Source organism: Mauremys mutica, chromosome 6, assembly GCF_020497125.1.
Source record: "Mauremys mutica isolate MM-2020 ecotype Southern chromosome 6, ASM2049712v1, whole genome shotgun sequence".
Classification (NCBI taxonomy): Eukaryota; Metazoa; Chordata; order Testudines; family Geoemydidae; genus Mauremys; species Mauremys mutica.
Genome location: NC_059077.1, coordinates 20,794,106 through 20,814,012, shown reverse-complemented (window position 1 = coordinate 20,814,012; position 19,907 = coordinate 20,794,106). Strand labels below are relative to the sequence as shown.

Sequence of the window (19,907 nt, the reverse complement as noted above, 5' to 3'; positions counted from 1 at the left end):
TGAGAGGTTAAAAAGCAGGTGGTGTCAGGGAGCTGACATCAAGCTATTCCAAGAAAGACTCCCTCCAGCTAGAGAAAAGGCATAACAAGGCAGTAGGTAACAAGGCGACTCACACTCCTGGGTGCCCCAAGAACCATCACACCTTTTTCTCCATGAATCTAACCACATTACACAGTCTCTCAATCCTTCTTCTGGCTCCCTCTTTTCTGCTCCATGAAATCTAACTACCTTGTCCTCACCTTCCAGGCCCTACATAGTTCTGCCAATACCTACATAGTAACCCTGTCTCCTTATTCAAATACCTCTTCAATCTCTGCACATCTTTTGCAATTCTCCACAAGTGAGTCTACAATTATTATGGGGGATAAGGGGGCTTGAGACATTCAAAATGTGCATATGCCTACACACACACACACAAAAAAGGGCAAATTTCTGACTCTAACCTTTCCTTCCTCACCTGTTTCTCTCCTTAACAGTTGTTGTCCAAATTCATATTATGTCTAGAACTAGGCTGTTAACTATTTAGGACAGAGACCACATTTTTCTATTTGATCTGTAGAGCGACCCAGCACCAGTTTGAGTACTGTAAAAATAATAAATAGTAGTAATGTGCAGGGAGCTTATCAGTGGCTAGCTTGAAGTGTTTGTCAAATTGGAAAATTTCCCAGCATAGCTATGCCTAATTGGTTATTTCAGTATAAGTACCAGTGTGGACATTCTACTCTGGAATAAATTAACTTTTATCAAGTGTCCCCACAAAGAGCTATAATGATGTACCTACAACGGAATAACTATTCCCATGTAGCTGTGTCAGCAAATTTTCCCACATAGACATGCCCTATCTCCCAGTTAGAACATCAATAATGGATATCAGTTCTTAACACCAGCCTAAACAAAAGCAAGTATGTTAGCAGTGACAGCTGATCAATAGTTCTGATGTTTTGCTGTTAATGCCAAATATGTTAAGGCAAACAAAAGCAGTACACTAGTTTTCATGAGCTATCAACTAGCAGAACTTCTCCAGGAAATAGGAGTACCCACAACTCAAACTGTGATTCAGCGTGGTTTGAAATACTCAGAAGGCAACTAGGATATGGTAGAAGCCAACTTAACCTCAATCAGTAATGCCTCTTATCCCCGCATAGCACACAAGGCCTTTCTGGCTTATCAAAAATCCCACAATTTGTTACTATGGGACAGCCAGAAGAAACACTGCTTCAGAAATGCAACTATTACAATACACAAGCTTTTTGCTCTCTATCCTAATAAAAGAACAGGAGTACTTAGTCTCTAAGGTGCCACAAGTACTCCTGTTCTTTTTGCGGATACAGACTAACACGGCTGCTACTCTGAATCCTAATAAAAGTTATTTACCCTACCCATAATACCAATAAAGTGATGAAGTCAGTTTCCTTAATATCTTTGTTGAAGTGCTAGTATGTCTCACCTTCAGACAAATTTGCACCAAGCAACAGAAGCTAAATATAATTCAACATAATAAACAATTATTAAACTTAAAAAACAAAAAATCAAGTTTGGCTCTATGCATAAATTGCAATGAGTAGAAGAAATGTTAATACCAGCCTCTCAATTTGCACACGTTTTTCAAAAAAGTTCTGTTTTTCTTTAGAAAACAGAAATCTCAGCAAGGATACTACTGGCAAAATCTTCCCAATATTAAAACTTTTAAATTAATGCTCATTGCAAAGAAAATCATGAATTACATTTATGAACTGTAACTAATAGTTGATTGTTGCCTAAAACAGTTTAAAAATTTATTATTCCACTCAAAAAAAAGTTAAGGATGTTCAGCTACATTTCCCGAATCACTAAAAATCAAAGACGTTACCAGTTAAGAAAATTAATATCCAAACCTAATCGGTGACAGGTTTCGCTTCCAAACATAATATTCAAGTACACTCAGCCTCTCTAGTGCCACAGCAAACTTCCTAGCCTTTCTAAAATACTGCCACCCACAATGAATATATTCAATTCTTTAACACACTCATATGCACAACCTTAACTCTGACCTCAAGGTCAAGCTGTTACAACAACAGAAATAACACATTACATAGTTTTACTGTAAAACTATTGCTATCTAAAAAAACTTGGAGGCTAGAGTTAGGAACATGAAGACAAAACAAAAACTTGTATCTGGGAGTAGACAGCACAACTGGGTGTATTCCAGCAGCTTTTCCCCTCTTGAGACAAGAACCCAATATGAGCTCAGGTCCCAAACAAACATATCTTTGGGGATATTCCATAGCCTTGTTTGTTTCTATCACAAAAGCAGTGTGTACCTGGAGAGCTATGCTGAAGCAGGGCCAAGACTGGCTATAAGAGTTATGGTTGAAGTGCAGTAATAGGGAAGCTTGTGCACCTCCTACCATGCTAAGCTAGACCAAGTTAATTATATATTTTTTCTCAAAACGAGTACAAATTTCAGCCACCTTTTTTTTAAAATCTACTTAAGGACAAACTACACGGCTGTATGTTCAGAAATTTAATTTAGAGAAATCCTGGAGAGGGAGGTAAGAGAAGAGTATAAATGAATTTCTATGATGCTATTTAAAACCCACGTTGCTGTGACAATGGTGGTGCACTTTTGCTTTAGTTAAACGATTTTTATGCTAGTTTCATGATTCAAGATACTGAAAGCAAATTAGGATGATAATAGAAGGAAAAAAATTGAAATTTCAAACTTCACCACCCATTAACAACATAATGTATTATAGTCTGGGAGCATGTGTAATTCTGTGGGCAAGTTAATGATAGAAAGGTAAAGAAGACATCATTTGATTCATAAAAACCTACAGTATCACAGTTTCAGTCTTGTCACCCTCTGCAGCATGGCAGGAGGGACTTTGTGCCCTCCACCTCACAGCTTCAAGTCCTCTGGTTGGTGAAAATTTTGATAAAACAATGTCATTGGAAATGGATGGAAAGTTGGGTACCATTTGAAAGTCCTTTCTCCTACAAACACAATGGTACCAAACATGAAAAACCTAGAATAATGTGTGTGTATATATCAGGGGTTCTCAAACTTCATTGCACCGCGACCCCCTGTTCTGACAACAAAAATTACTTCATTACTCCAGGAGTGGGGGAATGAAACCTGAGCCCGCCCACGCCCCACTGCTCAGGTGCAGGGCCAAAACCCAAACTCCACTGCTCTGGGCAGAGGAGCCAAAGTTGAAGCTCCAGGGCTTCAGCCCCAGGCACAGGGCCTGCAACGTGAGCCCAGCCGCCCAGGACTGAAGACCTTAGGCTTTGGCTTCAGCCTCGGGCCCCAGCAAGTCTAAGACAGCCCTAGTGACCCCATTCAAAGAGGGTCCCGACCCACAGTTTGAGAACTGCTGGTTTATATTCAAGAAAATATATTTTTTATTCAACTTTTTAAAATTATACTTTTTACTTTATAATAAAACCTTTAGTTCTAAACACTAAAGCAGGGGTCGGCAACCTTTCAGAAGTGGTGTGCAGAGTCTTCATTTATTCACTCAAATTTAAGGTTTTGCATGCCAGTAATACATTAACGTTTTTAGAAGGTCTCTTTCTATAAGTCTATAATATATAACTCAACTATTGTTGTATGTAAAGTAAATATGGTTTTTAAAATGTTTAAGAAGATTCATTTAAAATTAAATTAAAATGCAGAGATGCCCAGATTGGTGGCCAGGACTCGGGCAGTGTGAGTGCCACTGAAAAATCAGCTTGCGTGCCACCTTTGGCACGCGTACCATACATTGCCTACCCCTGCACTAAAGAATTGGCTGGCAGTGTAGTATTTTGGGTAAGATCTACACTAATATTAACCTAGTAATGCAGCTGACCTTTTGGGGTCAGAAGAACATTTTGTATAGTTTTTAAGTAACTTCTCACTGTACTGGACCTATGTCCTGATTGGCAGCCAGAGAAGGAATGCAATAAAAGGGGCTATGTGATTTCTTTCAGCTTCTCGATAACCAGTGTGGGGGATCAGCAGCACAGTTTGTGACTGGTTTGGGAGTAACACTGAAGTTAAACTCACCAAACTGGTGGTTATCTGCTCTCTCTTTTGCAGCCTGCCCTGACATTGGCATTTTAAATGAGGGCTGCCCCAGGTCACAGCCATCATTGGCAAAAAAGAAATGGTTCAGTGATACTGATTATCAGCTTTGTTTATTATGCTAAAAGAGTTGTAATGAGGCACTGGTTAAGACATCACCAGCAAGCCATAAATTATGGGAATCCATCCACAAATAGCCGGCACATAATTATGTCAGCTATATTATGTAACTAACTACAATCCCAAAGTAACTGATTACAAAATTCTTGTTTTTACTTTGGCCTTGATTATTTTTAGGCGTCAATGGGGAGCTGGAGAATACCAACTAGTAGCTGAATCTTTGGAGAATACCACTGTGGCAGACCCGGTTAAACACAAGAAGCACACAAAAACTGAATGTGGTACGGTTGGAGAGGAAGTATATCTAGCTTCAGGAAAAAGTTGAAGATGCCAGAGAAAGTGCCTGCTATGGGCAAGATTTGTCTTATACTACGTCCCTGGGCATGCGTTTTGAGAAGAACACCTGTTTCTTTTGCAGTAAACCGAAAGCCCAAAGGCATCCATTAAACACTGTTTCAATATGTGACACTGGTGAGACACTATGAATCAATCACTCTTAGAGAGAACGTTGCATGGAAAGTAAAGTGAGTGTGCACTGACCCAAAAGGAGTCCACGCCTAGGACAGTGCGCGTCACATCGACTACTACACCAACAATGTATGTAATGTGATGTGTCAAAAGGTAAAATTCAAGAGAAACAATGGCTGATTTTACTATTGCAAACTGTGCGACTCAGCTAGAGTTCATAAATTGCCTCACAGAGTCTTTAATTGAGGGGAAAGTGGTGGCAATAGCTGATGCAGAGGCTAAGTACAGAGAAATATGTGCTTTGAACTGGACTGAAGAGGAACAGATGCTTAGCGGAAAGGCTCTTAAAGCACTTATTGAAGATGAACTATGGGGTAGGGATGTAGCTTTTAGCAACCCTATCCACAGAAATGAATCACAGCGTTTATCCTTAAAAGCTGCAAAAGACATGGTGCTATGAAAAGCGGAAGAAAGTGCTGACGTCAACAGTTATATGCAGCTGCTAAATTTTTATGGAAAAGTGTTCTGTCCTGCAGTACGTGAGTGTTTCAGGGATCCATAGCTGATGCCAAACCTCAAAAAAAAATTGCATGACTTGTAGTTCTTCTTTAGGTAGTGCATCAGTGGTTGCAGTGACTTCAGCACCAGAAGTATGACAGTAAGCAAATGGAGCCCAAGGCTGTCATTTTATCACAGAACCTCATGTACGACTGCTTGAGTGAAAGACAGGTTTCTACGACAACTGTGTGCCACAGGTGCGTAATCTACCACTACAAGTGCTGTTGGAAAGACTGAATTGTCTTACTGGAAAGCATTTGATTCAGCCTCCAGAGATTCTCTCTTCACTCTGAACATGCTTGGAATGGCTTTGACAGTCATTGATGAGGTCATAAATGCAATGGAGATGTTCATCTGCTGAGTTTACCATTTGAAGACCAACATTATGACACTTGCAGAGCTACATTGGTGGATGTTTTCCAAGAAGCAGACAAAAAGAAAAAAATTGCCATCAGCAAGGGGAGCATTTATACCTGGCATCAAGAAGGCAAATCATCAAGCAATGGAATAGCTCCAGGATGATCAAGCACATCCAAAACTACCCTCCCCTATTGGACACAGATGTGTCTTGGAGGATAGACTGATCACACCAGTTATGTGCAAAATACCACGTGCTTCCCAATCAATCCTTAAGCTAATCAAATTTCTGTGTGCAAACACCAGATGCTCACCACCCCTGCTAATGTTTGGTCAGCAGCCTTCCTTGTACAGAGATGTTCAAGTGTGGCTCAGACGAGTACAGTGTGACAACATGTCTAGCAGTGGTACCCTATATGGAGACAACAATGAAGTTTACTTTGATGAATGTTTTCAGTCCTACATGTCAAGGCTAACTTCCCTAGGATCATCAAAGATCAGTGTCTTTTTTTATGTAAGCAATGCATCCTGGATAACTGGAAAAAGGCTAATGTAGTGCCCATCTTTAAAAAAGGGAAGGAGGAGGATCCGGGGAACTACAGCCCAGTCAGCCTCACGTCAGTCCCTGGAAAAATCATGGAGCAGGTCCTCAAGGAATCAATTCTGAAGCACGTAGAGGAGAGGAAAGTGATCAGGAACAGTCAGCATGAATTCACCAAGGGCAAGTCATGCCTGACTAACCTAATTGCCTTCTGTGATGAGATAACTGGCTCTGTGGATGAGGGGAAAGCAGTGGATGTATTATTTCTTGACTTTAGCAAGGCTTTTGATACGGTCTCCCATAGTATTCCTGCTGGCAAGTTAAAGAAGTATGGGCTGAATGGACTATAAGATGGATAGAAAGCTGGCTAGATTGTCGGGCTCAACGGGTACTGATCAATGGCTCCATGTCTAGTTGGCAGCCGGTATCAAGCAGAGTGCCCTAAGGGTCGGTCCCGGGGCCAGTTTTGTTCAATGTCTTCATTAATGATCTGGAGGATGGCGTGGACTGCACCCTCAGTAAGTTTGCCGATAACATTAAACTGGGAAGAGTGATAGATACGCTGGAGCGTAGGGATAGCATACGGAAGGACCTAGACAAATTAGAGGATTGGGCCAAAAGAAATCTGATGAGGTTCAACAAGGACAAGTGCAGCGTCCTGCACTTAGGATGGAAGAATCCCATGCACTGCTACAGACTAGGGACCAAAAGGCTAGGCGGCAGTTCTGCAGAAAAAGACCTAGGGGTTACAGTGGACGAGAAACTGGATATGAGTCGACAGTGTGCCCTTGTTGCCAAGAAGGCTAACGGCATTTTGGGCTGTATGAGTATGGGCATTGCCAGCAGATCGAGGGATGTGATCGTTCCCGTCTATTCGACATTGGTGAGGCCTCATCTGGAGTACTGTGTCCAGTTTTGGGCCCCACACTACAAGAAAGATGTGGAAAAACTGGACAGAGTCCAGCGGACGGCAACAAAAATGATTAGGGGGGCTGGAACAGATGACTTATGAGGAGAGGCTGAGGGAACTGGGATTGTTTAGTCTGCAGAAGAGAAGAATGAGGGGGGATTTGATAGCTGCTTTCAACTACCTGAAAGGGGGTTCCAAAGAGGATGGATCTACACTGTTCTCAGTGGTACCAGATGACAGAACAAGGAGTAATGGTCTCAAGTTACAGTGGGGGAGGTTTAGGTTGGATATTAGGATAAAAATTTTCACTGGGTTTTTACAGTCAGGCTTGACAAAGCCCTGGCTGGGATGATTTACTTGGGTATTAGTCCTCCTCTGAGCAGGGGGTTGGACTAGATGACCTCCTGAGGTCCCTTCCAACCCTGATATTCAATGATTCTATGATAACATAACATTTTCTCAAATATATAGCTACATAATTGTTCTTTGTTTGTCATGTTTGCTACCACTATGTTCCCTGGAGTGGGGTTCTCAACCTTTTTCTTTCTGAGGCCCTCTCCATCAGGTTATAAAAACTCCACAGCCCACCTGTGTCACACCAACTTTTTTTCTGCATATAAAAGACAAGGCCGGCTTTAGAGGGTAGCAAGCAGGGGAATTGCCCAGGACCCCACACCACAGGGGGCGCTGTGATGCTACATTGCTCAGGCTTTGGCTTCAGCACCTGTTGGTGGGTCTCACTGCCCCGGGCTGCAGTCCCATGCAGTAAGGCTTTGGCTGTCTGCCCAGGGCCCTAGTGAATCTAACACTAGCCTTGCCTGGTGGACCCCTGAACATAGGCGGCACGTATAAAAGGCCAGGAGAGGCTTAGCCTCCCCAAAGAGCCTGCCCATCACCTTTGGAGTGCACCACCGCCGAAAGGGTGGGCGTCCCACCTGCGGTCCCGCATGTGCTCCCCTCCGAGGCCCCAGTCTGACTTGTCCTCTTCCCATATCAGCTCCACTGGTAAAGGAGCCTCATAGGAGGAGGTGAAGAGGGTGGCTGGCTCGGCTCCACTGGTAAAGGAGCCTCATGGCTGGCGGGGACAAAGAGGTGCATGAGTGGCCAGCCGGCTGGCAGGCGCCAGGGCAGAAGAGGTGCACGCATATGAGTGGCCAGCTGGCTGGCCGGCGGGTAGGGAGACGGGGCAAAGAGGCACACACATGCCTGTGAGTGGCCAGGCGAGGGGAGGGCTCTAAGTGAGGAGGCAAAGAGGCGCGTGAGTGGCTGGCCAGCTGTCTCGGCTGGCGAGCAGCCCCTGGGGAGGGGGCAAAGAGGCGAGTGAGTGGCCCGCCGGCAGGGGGGATTGGGTGCAAGAGAGATGCCTGCGTGAGTTGCTGGCCAGCCAGCGGGGATCTGGGGGAAGGGGCAAAGAGATGCAAGCGGCAGGAGAGGGTCTTGGGGAGGAGGAGAACAGGCGCAAGCGGCAGGTGAGAGGGCTGAGAGTGGAGCATGGGCAGGGCTTCCAGGAGAGGAGGCTGAGCAGAAGTGAGTCTCAGGGTGGGGCCACAGCTTCCCCAAACAGAGGAGTCATGCGTTGCCCATGAAATCTGCTCATGGCCCCCCAGGGGGCCCCGGGCCCCGGTTGAGAACCACTGCACTGGAAAAATGGCTTTCAAATAATAGCAAACTCAACCCATTTCTGACGACACTGTATTATCAAAATCTCCACCAACCAGAGACATGGAGCTGAGAGCCAGGGGAGACAGCAAGTCCCTTCTGCCACGCTGGGGAGGGTGACACTACTAAAATTATGATTCTGTAGAGTTTACAAATCAAATGACACCTCCCTTACCTTTCTATCACTAACCTGCCCATGGAATGAGATTTGAGTACATTATACTCCCAGATTATTATTGTTTGGCACTGTAAACTAAAGGCAACACTAAAAGCAAATTATCAAATATATATGATGGGATAAAAATTGCTGTAACAAAAATTTAATATTCTCTCTTTTTAACTCATTTCCACATTATCCTATTTCTGAAGGCCAGCAGAACCTTGTTAATCCACACTAATACCTGGGAGACTGATTGTCAATTACTGACATTTTGTGAATTAGCAAATACTGTAAGACAACAATTAATGAAGACAATGCATCACAAAATGTACTTTGTTGATTTTGACAGTTGTCGTTTGGTTTTAATTATTTACAATACTTCATAGTGTACTGTGATATATTTTGTAAAAATGAAGTCTTGAACTCAAGCAATGTGCCATTTTAAGAAAACATCTTAGGAATGAAAGCATCTGAAGTCTATAGATGGGCTGGTGAAGCCATGGAGACCCCAGACACATACAGGTATCCACGCCAGACAGAAAATAATCATAGTGTATTTCTATAATTTGGCAGAGAGAACAGCCAAGGATGTAGGTCTATGCATAATAGTTTCCACTGGGACACACAACTAATTTGGGTGCCTCAGGAGGCATTGGTCTGCATCCATTTATTCACATAGGGTGCAATAGCTCCAGACAGGCTGAGCAGAGAGTTGGAAATCAGCATTATGTTCCCCAAGCTTTCTGTAGTTCCTAGAGACAAAGCTCTTTCAAACAGTCTTTGTTCATGAGTTCAGGGTTTGGGACCTTAAAAAATACAAAACTTTTGTACAGAATTCGGCTGTGAAATCTTTACTATAAGGTATGGCAAGCCCACTATTTGCATATACACCTTAGCTGAGTTTTACAGTTATGGACTACCAAGCAATGGAAAGCGAACAATGGTCCACTATCACAAAATTATGTTTGTTTTGATCTCTAAAGAGAACTTAAGTAGTTTGCCATTTGCCAACAATTTCCTATGCTTGTAATAGCTAACTGTTGGCAATTGTTGTTTTGTTTTTAAATTATGGATACTATATCTTGGAATTTTTTAATGTCTGATTTGTTGAAAGGTTAGTTTTTGTTTTCACAATTGTTATAATTAAACTAACAAAGCCTCCATACTTAAATATTTTAAAAAAATCAAATCACACACTGATATTTTCTACTATTTAAAAAAAAAATCACTGGTGATTTATGACTCTTCGGAAGCTTGAAAATCTACTTCCTCCTCCAATCATCATTTGTCTACAAAGCAGCCTGTTAACATAGAATTAACTTTTTAGTGGAGACAGAGGGGGGAGAAAGTGAAAGGAGAAGAACGGGAATTTTCTGGAATTTCATCTGGAGTTCTCACTCCTAATGGCCTACTCCTTGGTTGTGTTTTTGTTATTGTTGTTGGGGTTGTCTTTTGTACTTTTTATTAAGGCAAAGTTACATTGTTCAGGATCAGGTTAATATTCAAAGAACCTCACCAACTGGCTTGCCAAACTTTGTTATTGCCAATCTTTGGTTGGCAGGAGGGCAGATTTTTCACTAACATGATAATAATAAATAGCATTTACCAGTAGATCTCAAAGCACTTTACAAAGGAGGTCAGTATCATTATCCCCATTTTAGAGATGGGGGAACTGAGACAGGAAGTGACTCGCCCAAAGTGACTCAGCAGGTCTGCAGCAAAGCCAGGAACAGAACTCAGGTCTCCTAACTCCTCATCCAGTGCTCTATTCTCTAAGCCAATGGTCCCCAAATTTTTCAGGGGTACCCCTGTCTACACGACTGCCCCCGGGAACAGGGCCAGGGCTCCCGTGGAGGGAGTGGGGAGGGAGACGTGAACAGGAGTAAGGGGACTGGGAATGGGTTTGCTGCTGGGGGCAGGGGCTGGGGTCAGGAACGGAGCCGCGACTGGGGGCAGGGCTGGGAACAGAGCCCCGGCTGGGGGCAGGGCCTGGGCTGGAAGCAGAGGTGGGGGTGGGGAGGGGCTGGGTTAAACTCCCGCCCTGCCCCCCATGAGTGCTAGCCTGGACCCACCATGCCCTCCCACAAACGGTCCTCTGCACCCCCTGCCCCACAGTCTGGGGAGCGCTGCTCTAGTCTAGGCCATGACAAAGCACTGCTTTCCCATCCACTCTCTGAAGCTGAGCAGACCACCTCCACAGTAAAACCGTGGAGGAAGATGACAGACATAAAATTGCCTACATTTTGCTAACAAATTTGGTTAAATATGGTACGTCAAGTTTTGGGTCCATCAGCCACTATAGTTTCTCTTTAAACTGAAGACAAGCCCCAAAACCATCTAAAGCCACGAAACTTCTCTTTTTGCATGCTGTTTTGAAAGATTATTACAAAAATAGCCCTCTCCTACTCTGATATCTTTTGTATGTAAAATGGGCTGAAACTAAGTTACAGACACCTGAACATAAGAATTTATAATGGTAACTTAACAGCTCCTGATATCCTGAATCTAATGAAAAAGAGAATAATATTCTAATTACACTTTCTTCCATTTATTTCCTCCACTCAGACTAATAGAGTCTTCTGCGAAGTGGATGGCAATTCTTGCTCAAAAGCAGCATGAAGCAGCTACAGGGAAACTCAGTGAGAGCACTCCAGATCAGGCAAGGCCTGTCTGCGCAACACCAGCAAAGAGAACAGGCCCTGAAAACATTAGGGTCAATATTTTCACATTCAGTTCCAGGAATCAGTATGCATATGTATGTTCTACCTTACAGTCATACTTCCAAGAAACAGAAACCTAGCTGTTTCATTCAAAGGAGACCTGGAACCTGATAAATCATTATCCCTCTGTTCAAGATCAAATACCCGAGATAATCCTCAATCCAAGATGAGCTCATGATTACTGATACAGAGGACCAATCCTCTAACATTAAGCAGCATTTTCAACTGAAAAGGCTGGCCTACGTGGAAAAAACAAAGCCACCAGAAGTACCATATAAACCAGCATCTATTCAGGTTTCTCATGTTACAGTATAAACTTCCTCGCAAATGTAAAATGTAAATAAGACATCCTTTCAAAAAATAAAAATAAAAAATGCATAATGCAGAACTAGTGCCAAAATCCAAATAAAACAGATACACTGAGTTTTGTTCAATTCAAGTACCTACAGTTTTAAAATAGTTTACTATTCTGGTGGGGAAAAATGAAATGAAAGGTGTTCCCATGTAACCATATGAATTTTAGCTGACACTTGGAAAAGAGCATGCATCATCATCAGCAATAAATACTATTCCTATTATGCAACATGGATTCCTGTTTGCAAGCAGAATTCTGCTACAGATGTTTATAGTCAAATATAGAACCTCTGCACTCAGAAATTATGTAAACTATTAAAAGAAATCATAGCACAGTGATTTGTTAGGCATTTTACTCCACCATGCAAGCTGTTCATTACCCTATCAAATTTGAGAAACACAATATATTATACCTACATATAAAACTATATAAAATATATTCTGGCTAAACATTTAACATGCCACTTTCATTATATCACAATTCACTTCCAAATACCTTATGTAATCTACTGCAGTCAGAAATAAAAAGGTTCCTTTATATTTGTCACTCTTTGATATTGACACCCTACCTATCAACAGCTACCATACAACTTACCCAATCCAAAAATTCTCAAGGCTTTTAAGACTGTCTACTTTATTCTGCTAAACACAAAGAAAAAAAAACTCATTTCACACTAGAATAAAATACATTTTCAATATTTTTCCTCCATATTTTTCTTGAATGTAGATTTATAAAACCAGCTTACAGCCAGGACTGGTTAGCTTTGTGAAAATCATACTGGATAAGATTTGAGAGTTGCTGATTTCCTGTTTTAGGAAATAACAGCTCTAGCAAAAGAATCCCCAAGGCAAAATATTTAGTGTTCCAGTGTGTAAGCTCTAACAGCCTTTGTTCTTCCCTTTGCTATAATCATTACTGCTTTCTTCTCTCCCTCTCCCTCTCTCTGAAGCCTCCAGCTTTCAGTATAAGATGCAAATGCCAGCTCAAATCTGAGTACACATTTATTTTTTAGATGACAAAAAAAACCTGTCCATTATCCATTGCTGTGAAGCTTTGGTTAAAAGTAGTCATCCCTTAGCAGCTGATGCACTGCCCATTCCTATCCTTATTTCATAACTGCTCAATATTATAATTTATGTCACTAATAATCCACTGGAACGCCATCAAAGCTCTAAAATATATCCTTTCACTTGGCTGCAAAATCCTCTCGGTGTAATACAGTTTAAGAAACACAATCAACTTGGTATGTTTTATATATATTATACACCTATACATAAAACATATATAAAATACCGGTATTACATTAAAGTCGTTAATTCAGAAATAATAAGTAAGCTACCTAGATTTGGCCATGCAATCAATATTTATAAATAATTAGATGGAAAATTCTAAATGTGTAATGCTGTACTGCAATGCAGACCAGTTCACTGCCATGTGGTCCACAATTTATGATTGTCACTCAGAGGCCTATTCTGTATGACTGAATAGTGAAAAAATCCTCCTGTATGAGATATATAAATGAAGATACTGTATTTAGCCTGGGTATCAGTAAGTCTTTACAAACAACAGTTTTAATCCCGTTAAATTTGGATGAGGTTAATAGTATTTCTTCGCCTACATTTAAACCATTGTTTCTTCACCAATGTGTCAAGTGTGCAATCAGGAGTCAGATTTAGTTTTTGTATACATGTAGCTTCATATTGTTGTTATAGTCATACTCAAAATGCCATATCTCACCTTGTGAACCTTGACCTTTGAAAGATTTTTTAGCCAATGCTCAGTTATTGTCAGAGATGCATTACCTCTGCAAATATGAAAGGGTTAAAGGCAGCCCCAATCAATAGGCCTACAAGAAAAAAAAAGAGAGAGAGAGAGAGTATGCCTTATAGCATCTTTGCAATGCTTTTATGCACAATTCTACAACAATACTGTTTCTTTTGGCCTTTAAGAAAGACACAGCACCCCCCTTCACATCTTATAACGAAGAAAACCGTAAGACAACACCCTGTAAATAAAACAGCATGCAAACAGCATTCTTCAGTCACAAGCATAACTACAATTACAAATCATTCAATCCATTTTTATTTCGTTTAACCAGTGTCCCACCCTTGCAAAGCAAAAATATTTTAATAAGGGTCATAAATCTCAGCTCTTGCCCATTCTTTAAACATAAAAAGGAATGAAAAGCTAAAGTAATCTCAGTTACTGCAAATATGTAAATTTATATACAGAATCCTTTATGACTACATTAGCCACATACCAGTGCTGTGTGTCTAAAGTGTGCATTCACATACTGTTTTGGGATGGTATCTTTCTGCAAGCTCCTCTGCTTTTGGCTGCCATGAAGGGAGGAAGCTATCCCACTGTAGTAGCTCAGTGACTGCATTGTGTTCAGGAGCTGATCTGCCTCAAACCAGTTTCAGCCGGTTCTGGTCACCCTACATAAAAAGCTATGGCAACCCTCGCTGAGTTGCCAACAAGTCCCTGAAAATCGCAGGGGCTCTTTTCTTCTTTGGGTGTGGGGGTGATTTCCATTATGTCCCCCTATTTCAAATATATCCCCACTGCATTCAAACATCCTTACACCCCAACTCCACCCCACAAACATTCCCTTCCTCTCCTCCCCCACTTACCTCCCACAACCTGGCTGAAAGCTGTGAGCTGTGTGTCTGTAGCTAACAAAGAGACTGCAATAAAAATCCTCATAGGATCTCTCTTGCTGCACAAGGCAGACTCGGCCGCAGCAGTGGGGTGACTGCTAACCAAGGTCTTCTCTTCTCCACTCCCTACAGTACAGGGTGGCTGCCGATTAACGTCATAACTGCCCCCTCATGCCAGCAGCTCTGGGGTGGCAGCTAACCAAGGTCTTCTCCTTCCCATCCTCCCATCTCTTCACAGTATTTGGGGCAACACTAATAAGTGTTTTCTCCCTCCACACATCATTTTTCTCCCCACCCCACAATCCACTTCCAGAAGAAATCACTTCTTTGTCCCCTCCCCACACCCAACAGCACTGTGGTGGCTTCTTTTGCCTCTAAACCCTCTTTTGGGCACTGGTGGAAAAGAGTTGTTAACCAAGGTCTGATCTTCCCCCACACCTTCACAAACCACAGGGGGCAAGGAGAGGGTGCTGCTAACTGAAGTCTTCTCATCTCCCACAACCCCCATCCCCAAATGTGACTCTGTCCTGATCAAGATCCGCTCAGCTCCCCAAAGGTCTGGAATGGCTCCTCATTAAGGCTTTTTCTGCACCCACCCCTCTCAGCACTGGGATAGTTCCTAACCAAGTTCCCCTCTTCCTCCTCCATCCTCCAGTCCAGGGCCTGGCTTCCTCAACACACACTTGAGGGTGGCTCCAAATCAAGATCTTCTATGCCCCCATTGCTGTCCTGTCCACCGTCAATCTTTTCTGTGCCTGTTCCCATGCCCTCAGTGAGGTGGTGCCTCAACATGATTTTCTCTGCACCACCCCAACCAATCCCTCCATTGGTATAACTTATCACCGGTTTCTTCCCTCCAACACTTCCTCTTAAAGAAGCAGCTCCTGACAAAAGTCTTGTCTCTCTCTGATCCTCACCCCATCTTCTCCCCACACAGAAGTGGTTCGTAGCCACAGTCTTCTCTACATCCCTCACACTCATCTCCTCCCCACTCTGGGGTGGCTCCTAATCACAGTCTTTTCTGGTTCACTCACGCCCCATCCCTTCCCCTTTCTGGGGCAGATCAAAACCACAATCTTCTCTGCATCCCTCGCTCCCATCCCCATGCCTCACTGCTCACCCCCATCCCCTCAATACACTGGGGGAGCTCCTAACTACGGTCTTCTCCACACCTGTCATCCTCATCCCTTGCTTGCAGTGGGGGGCTCCTAACCACAGCCAGTCTCCTCTACACCCTTCACCCCCATCCCCACCCCTCACTGGGGGGCTCCTAACCATGGTCAGTCTCCTCCACACCCTTCACCCCCAACCCCACCCTTCACTGGGGGGCTCCTAATCACAGTCTCCTCCACACCCTTCACCCCCCCCTCCCTGGGGGGGCTCCTAATCATGCTCCCTTCTGCATCCCTGACACCCATCTTCTCCCCACAATGGCAGACTCCCAACCAGTCTCCTCTGCACTCCTGGCCCCCATCCCCTCCACACTGGGAGGAGGGGGGCTCCTAACTAGAATCCCTACATGCTCTCCAGCACCAGACTAAAGCCCCTTCCTGTTCAGAGGGTAGCTGAGGCCTGGAGGCCGCAGGGGCCTTGCCTGGGGGAGAGGGCGCTCCCCTGGGAGGCCGTGGTGCCTACGCCCTAACCCCTCCAGCGGCTGGAGGCAGGGGAGCCGCTAACCACCCCCCGCCGTGCTGGACTTTGCAGCCGTCAGGCCTTGGCAGCTGTACCGCTCCGGTGACCTCGGCCCTGCGCGCTGGCGCCGGCTGCCTCCCCATTACGGAGGATTCCCCCCGGTGGAAGACAGGGGACACCCTTTCCCTCCCCCCGGCGGCCCCGCGCGGCCTGGGAGCCCCCTGGGCGGCGGCGGCTGCTGCAGGAGCGGCGGCGGCGGCGACAGCCGGGCCCGGGGAGAGAGCCGCGGCTGCCGCGCTCCAGGCCGCTCTGCCCCAGCCCGGCGGGGCCTAGCGCGCGTGGGAGCAGCAGCCAGGCCCTGGGGAGAAAGCGAACCCGCTGCATGCACACGCCGCACCCCCATGCAAACAGACCTGCTGCTGCCCTGCAGAGCCAGCGACCCGCACCCGGGGGGCTGCTCCTGCAAGGGGGACCTCGGGCAGACAGGGCTCAGGGCTCTCTCACTGCCACTGCAGCCTGCAGAGAGGCCTGGTTAAAAGATGGTTGAACATAATGGCAGAGAGAGAGAGAGACACTCTGGCTGGGACTGGAGGAAAAGGTGGGGGTGGGGGGGTGCCTCTGTGGCTTGTCGAGAGAGGGGAGAGATCGCCCGTGTGATCCGATTTTAAGCTTCTCCCTTGCTGGGAAGGAGGTTAGGGGCTTTTATAGGTGTGTTTAGAGCATTTCCTTTGACAATCAGGGACTCCTTGGGGGACAGAGGAGAGAGGGCGAAGGAGTTAAAAGCCAACCATACATGTCTAAATCGCAGACAAGGGGAGCTCAAGTGCACTTAACGGGGGATCTGCAATTTTGGGTTTTAAAAAAAAAGTGTTCTTTAGGAACCAGATTGAGCAGGCCCAGGCAAAGAGTTTATATATATATAGGTTACCAGCTGGGATTCATGGTTTCAGTTTTTCCAAATTGAAGACTGAAAATGGTGTTGGCTACAATGTCAGTTACACAAATATTAATTTAAAAAATAAATTAGCAGTGAGACAAGCTAATTTTTTTTCTTAATGATCACAGAAGTTGTTACAGCTATAAACTGAGAACTCAACATTTGAAATTCAGAGCAGAAAAAATCCCACTGACTTCAATAGGAAATGGGGGGAGGTAGGGAGCATGTTTCCTTCTTTCACAATCTTTTCTGTTTTATTCCATCTTTATCTATGTTAAAAAGCCTCCAGTCTCAGAGGGGTCCATTAGTTGTTACAGCACAGGAATCAGATCTGGGCTTTGTTTTCACCTCTTCCACTGACTTGCTATGACCACAAACAAAGCAAAAACTTTTTTGTACCAGTTTCATCACCACCTGTAAAATGGGGACAATATTTCCTTTCCTCACAGGGCCACTGTATAGCATTGTGAAACTATTTGACGTCCCTGGATGGAAGATGCTATGGAAGAATAAAAATTATTTACTGTAGGGTGGAAGAAAGGAGTTATTTTTTTCTGACTCCTGCAGTAATCAATTTACATCCTAAACATAAGATTTGATTAGACTTATTTTGGCATGCATAAAGGGACATGGGGAGGTTGAAATTCCATATTTTAAAATAAAATGTTATCTTTTTTATCAGTATCACTGTAGATTAATACACCAGCAGGAACTTAAAATATCTGCACATGCTTTTTAACATTATTGCCGATCATTTGCATTTCTCCTACTGTGGACACTGGACAATGAAAACAGTTAGTTTCACTTTTGTTTCTTGGCAGTTTTACTTTCTGCCTCACAGGAGAATGTTTAAATCCAATGTTAAGGGCTGGCTCATAGAAGCTGGTGCTTACAATCTTCAATAGAGTTTTGAATCTTAGCTGTTATAAACCCCTTCGCTTTTTTACTTTTTTTTTTTAAACAAAACGTAATTTTGTCCTATATTGACTTCAGTGTCCCCTAACTACAAATATTATTGATCATAAAATTATCCAGCCTCTTTAAAAAAAAAAGTATTCTATAGTATGACTGATCTCTTGTGGCATGAGTTCTATGAGCTGACTACAGGCTGCGTGTAGAAATAGCCTTTTGTTCATTGTAAAGCTGACTGCTATTAATTTCATTATTTGATCCTTTTTCTCTGATAATGGGACAGCATATTGTACAAGTGTACAGTATTAGTCTTTGAAACTTTATATATGAATGATTAATTATAGCATCACAATAATAGCATTTATTACATTTAAAATAGGTGTTACTATTTTACTCTATATACTTTGGCATGAACTTCTGGCATTTGTTGCAAGTATATAGAAATTTGTCATATGCACACTTGATAATCATGAGTGCTACACAAAAAGAACAAGAGTACTTGTAGCACCTTAGAGCAGGGGTCCCCAACACGGTGCCCGCGGCATCTTAATGCTCCCGCGTCCTGGCCCCCGGGAGAGCACCCATCGAAATGCCACAGCGGCATTTCGGCGGCGACGCCTCTCTATGACGCCGCTTGCCATCGACAAGTGACATCATCGAGAGGCGTCGCTCCCGAATTTCGGCGGGGACGCCTCTCGATGACATCACTTGTTGACGGCAAGCGACGTCATCGAGAGGCGTCGCCGCCAAAATGGTCCTTCGGCTGGTGCCCGCCAGCCAAAAAGGTTGGGGACCACTGCCTTAAAGACTAACTGTTCTTTTTGCGGATACAGACTAACACGGCTGCTACTCTGAAACCTGTCATTATGCAAGGCACTGCATTTAGCCCTATAGAGTGGAAATCCATCAACGCCATGAATGCTACAGTAACATTCCACATAAGACTGCCGAAAATAGCATAGATGCAAATTATCATTAAGGTACCATCTTATGGAAGGATGCTTTTATTAGAAGATTTGTTTGCAAAGGCCCTAGTTCTTCAGATTCATTCAATTGGGACAGATTATCCACCCGCATGTATGGGTTTGCAGGATCAAGACCTTAACTTGTTTATAATCTTAATCAAAATAATAAATGATTAGCGCAATAAATTAATTACAGGCACAATATTGATCCAGTGTAAGTTTGGCACATTTTAGAGTAAGTATTTGAATGAATTTGGCAAACAGTAATAAGAATAAACTAAGGCCGTTGATTAATCACAGTTAATTCACGTGATTAACTCAAAAAAATTAATCACAATTTAAAAAATGAATTGTGATCAATCGCACTGTTAAATAATAGAATACCAATTGAAATTTATTAAATATTTTTGGATGTTTTTCTATATTTTCAAATGTACTGATTTCTATTAAACACAGACTACAAAACGTATAGTGCTCACTTTATATTATTATTTTTATTACAAATATTTGCACTGTAAAAATGATAAAATAGTATTTTTCAATTCACCTCATACAAGTACTGTACTACAATCTCTTTATCGTGAAAATGTTACATAACTGCATGCAAAAACAAAACAATGCAAAACTTTAGAGCCTACAAGTCCACTTAGTCCTACTTCTTGTTCAGCCAATCACTAAGACAAACAAGTTTGTTTACAGAAGATACTGCTGCCTGCTTCTTATTTACAATGTCACCTGAAAGTGAGAACAGGCGTTCACGTTGCACTTTTGTAGCCAGCGTTGCATGTACGTGCCAGATGTGCTAAACATTTGTATGCCCCTTCATGCTTCGGCCATCATTCCAGAGGATATCCTTCCATGCTGATGATGCTTGATAAAAAAAAATAATGCAATAATTAAATTTG

The 19,907-nt window shown here is 43.2% G+C and overlaps 1 protein-coding gene across 4 annotated transcripts in view; it reads right to left on the bottom strand.

The window, feature by feature from the left end:
* ZNF532 (zinc finger protein 532) overlaps positions 1-16,738 on the bottom strand; it is an 83,821-nt gene extending 67,083 nt beyond the window's left edge. The window contains exons 1-3 of one of the 4 annotated variants that reach the window (XM_045021880.1): positions 14,530-14,909; positions 14,157-14,361; positions 13,634-13,742 (exon numbers count right to left, since the gene is read on the bottom strand). The gene's annotated coding sequence lies outside the window, so the exon portion shown is untranslated. Of the gene's footprint in view, positions 1-13,633; positions 13,743-14,156; positions 14,362-14,529; positions 14,910-16,601 lie in introns of those variants that run through there. The other 3 variants (XM_045021883.1, XM_045021881.1, XM_045021884.1) reach the window with 3 other exon arrangements.
* Positions 16,739-19,907: the final 3,169 nt, after the last annotated feature.